Raw genomic sequence first — 4531 nt, forward strand, 5'->3', positions numbered from 1 at the left:
ACTTGGTCCTATTCGACATAAGACATCTAAGGGTACATGCATACATTACATTTAGATTGATTTAAGTCGATTGTGGAGGTTAGATTGGGCAAAAATGGCCAGTCTGATATAAATAGTGCACCTCCTCAGGTAAACCAAAGTTAGATCAGGAATGGGTTAGCCTGATCTAGAGGATGTCTGCACATGTTCAGAACACAGCCCTGGGACTGGGAAAGGCCGACCACTTACCCCAGCCCTGGAGTTGAGCTCTTTCTACCCTCCCCTCCTCCAACCAGGCTATTTTTAGCCCCCGACCCTCCCCCTGATTGGCCAAGCCCTTTCACAGACCTGCTCCCCCTCGTTCTGATCCCATCTTCCTCTCCCCCACCCCAACATAGTTAGATCAGGTTCCCAGTGTGGCTCCCCGCCACTGGCAAACACAAACCCCTCCCCATCTATGATCACACGGTTTAAATCAATGTGATCATAGATTAGGTATGGCAAATATCTGCACATGCCCTAGTAAGTAGACAAGAATCTTGCCCCAGATGTATTGGAGATGGGACATATTAGCAGTTTTTTTCTATTTAGGTGATGAAGTGATTGGATTGGAACCCGTTGCTAATTTCATGAGTTTCAAGCCAAACCCCACTGAAAGAATGCAGTGGCACATGCTTAAGAACTTAAAATTCAACCTGTGTAGCATGGAAGCACCGTGATGTTTCTAACTTGCAGTGACACCTCTCACAGATACAGCAAGAAGCTTTGTAAAGCAAAAACAACTGTCATACATAAACATTAAATCATCTTTATACAGCTTTATACAGCTAAATAATCAGAATCGAAAAAGTGTAGCTATTTATTTCAGTCAATTTTTGCCAGTCCCACATCCCAGGTTACTTAGCTGTACCTAAAGCAATATGCATTTCCATGCATTTCCAAGGACACAAAAAGACCTTTATGCTTTGCCAGGAATTTCTAATGGGAGGGGATTCCAGTAGAAGATATGATTTGCCTTCTATGTGGAATATGATTTAAAAATTTGAAACGGATGACTTTTCCTGATTATTCATACCACATTTGCATGTCCTGCTCTTTGTTTATTTGCAAATGTAGTATGAATAACCATGAAAAACACATGTAGTATGAGGTAAATGAATATATTTATATGTAAGTCTGATATACTTGATGTTTTTCTCTGGTAAGATTAGATGCTGACACTGAGAATGTGGAATTCTTACTCTACACAATAATATCTCACTTTTTATCTCCTCCAGTTTTATCATATGTTTGCCCTTTATATCAAACAGTCTAAAAATCAAGGTTGTTTTCTGCAGCTTCATAGCTTTTTTATTTTATTTATAGAAGTTGGTATAGCCTTATCTAGCCTTTACTATAGGTGTGTGTGTGTGTTTGATCATCAGATACACTGAGATTAAGCATTTTCTTTTGCAATTTTTTAAAAAGTGTAATAGGCTTTTTCCCTTCCTCATGCTTTTATAGGGCCAGCAAGTTGAGTGTTGATTGCTTTTCAAAATGTCCAGATTACCAGAAATTCCAGTCTGTGTTGCATGCATCAGGATATCATCTTTCCTAATTCCTCAGTCTGCAGCAAAAGCAGAGTAGGTGATACTAGTAACTATCCTTATCTGTTCAGGTAGTTAGTCCCATAGTGTGGGTCCAAATACTGTGCAGGTTCTGTTTCCTTCTCTTGAAAGCCTTCTCTTACTGGTCAACAGATTTTATTGTTTTGATCAAATGTAGCTGTCATGGGAGGTCATAGAGGGAGAGATGATCTCTGTAGAAGCTAGAGGCTAATCCCATGGAGGGCTTTGTATATCTTTATAAAGACCTTGAACTGGACTATGTATTAAATTAAGAACCCCTGCAGAGAGCAAATCACTGGGGTGATGTGCTCATGCTGACCTATGCTGCTAAGCAGATGGTTTGCAGAGTTCTGTACCATTTGGAGCTTTTACAGGGGATGGTTTTATTCCTAATGAGTTTCACTAATCAAGCCTAGAGGTTACAAATGTGTGGATCACCGCAAGCATGTCCGTGTCTAGCACAATGAGGCACAATCGTCTGGCCAGTCACAGATGGAAGTGGACATTTTGTGCTGCTGCCACTATCTGGGTATCTATTACCTATGAGCAGTCCAAATGAGACCCACAGCTGCAAGCTGACATAACAGTCTGAAGGCAGATGTACTTCTGGTAAATATTACAGAGGAGGCACATTCATCATAATGTCCCCATCCTCCTACAAGCACCACCTTAATTTTACTTTCATTTAGACCCTGCTGTTCTTTATCTATTTCCTGATTTTTACTCATTACTAAGCTGGCAGAAAGAGATGTTTTGACATAAAGGGGATGTACAGGAGGTTGTAGGGCTCATTGTCATCCAAGTTCTTATGGCATTTCAGCCAGTGTAGTTCTGTTATTTCCTCACATCCTTTTTTTTTTTAGGATGATGGATACAACGGGTCAAAAGAGGCTGCAGGTGAGAGCTCTTAAACTGAACTGAAATAATTGTTGAAAAACATGCCATTGGATTTAATCTGAGATGATGGTGTTTCCATTCATATCTCTTTCTCTTTCTCAATCTCTCTCTCACTCTCTCTCTCTATATATATATAGCCTTACGATATATGGTGATCAAAGCTATCAAATGCCACAGAGCATCCCAGTAGATGATGCTCTCTTTTCTGTGGCTGATAGGAGGTCCTCACAATATGTCTTGAAGTCTAACTGAGAGAGGTACAGGGAGCTGGGAACCAGATAGAGCAGTAGGAACTGTTTTAGCTAGGATCTCAAATAAAGCAGCAAGGTTGAACAGATAGTAATTAGCAAGATAACTAGCACTCAGGGTGTTGTTACAGGTTACCTTTAAACCATTCTAAGTCTGTGAAATGTTAGGCAGCATTAAAGTCAGAGCAGTTTCAGAGCAGTCACAAGTTAAGGCTTACTGCCATCTCTGACCTGTGCAGCTGTGAGTTGTCTCTAGAGGTCCTGGCAAGCATGGACATGACTAGGAGCTAGGACTCTATCCCTCATCTAGGAACAGAGAAGCTTGGAGCCAGTAGAACTTGGGGGGGTAGAAAGTTTGTCAGTGGTAGGGTGGCTAGGAACTGTGCATCCTGGGATGACTGTAGATTAGTTGCTTTATCTCTGTGGAGCAGACTGACAGTACCCTAGCTCGAGCTAGGTAGGATGGCTCCAAAATAATCTTCACGTGGAGTGGCATAACTTTAAAATGCTTAAAAGGGTACTTAGCACAGTTTAACACCCTTTAATGCATGGAAACTGCCATTTTAAGTGGCTTTGGAATGGTTTAAAGGTAACCTGTAACACTATCCTGAGAAACAATTTCTTTAATACTGGCAGGATTCTGACCTCTTCAAAGGAGGACTTGGCTGTAAATTTGATTCTTGCCTGACTTGCACATCATGTAGTAATCTACTGCTTAGCAGAGTACAAAGTAGGTATAGGATACTACAACTATTGTCTTACATGGGCTCCAGCCCAAGTAATTTTTAAAAATCTAAGGTTTAGTCTATACCATAGATGTTTACTGGAAGAACCTCCAGTTTGTATTAAAAGCTTTCACACACAGTGCCCCTCTGCAGCAACAGGACTTTCTACTTCACCAGCAATGTAACTCTACCTCTGCTGAATGAAGTAGAATTTCTGCCGCCCTCCAGCATCTGGTTAAAGGCATGTGTGGACACTTCCACACTTTCTGTCAGTACCTCCTGCCTTCCTAGTGTGTACACATTCATTCTGGTAGAGAGGTAGTTAGCTGTGTTAGTCTGAAATCTGGCAGAAGGCAAAGCAGGGTGACTTCTTAGAAACTAAGTGGTCCAGACAGGCATGACCTTTCATAGGTGCCTACTTCATCAAATGCTATCATAACATCTGATAGCACGTACTGTCATAACATCAGGCAAAGTAGGATGTTGCCTATGAAAGCGTGTGCCTCTCTGAACCACTTAGTCTCTAAAGTGCCACCCTGCTCTGCCTTCTTTCACTCTGGTGCCATCACTTTTGAGAAGAGCTGCATAGACAGTCAGAAGCACATGGGTTTGCACATTGCAGCTTGGCAGTGGTGGAAGTTCTGGTAGCAGAGGTATCTGAATGAAGATATAGCCTAACCCCAGCCATGAAGGAAGCAAGACGATTCCACATCTTCTCAAATACCAATGCAGCAATGTTGTAACCTGTATCAGTTACAAGCTAGGATGACATAAGCCACTCAACTCCACTCCCATCTTGGCTAGCAGAAAACACTAAGAAACCTGTGATTGGTGCTGTGTTTACATCTGCTAACAGAGCTGTGGCCTAATTCTGTATTTCCATCCAGCTTGTAGCATTTACACCTGTGCTAAAGGCCGTCAGTCAGGCCCACAGTCCAGGAGCAGATGCTAGAAGGTGGACCTGCCTGCTACTGCCACCACTATCCCTGGCCAGCTCTGGCACCCCACACTGCCACTTACCATAGCCCCCAGATGGAGCAGGGCAGGAGGAGCCCTGGGTCAACTGAGGATAGCA

The sequence above is a fragment of the Alligator sinensis genome, unplaced genomic scaffold, assembly GCF_000455745.1.
Source record: "Alligator sinensis unplaced genomic scaffold, ASM45574v1 scaffold545_1, whole genome shotgun sequence".
Classification (NCBI taxonomy): Eukaryota; Metazoa; Chordata; order Crocodylia; family Alligatoridae; genus Alligator; species Alligator sinensis.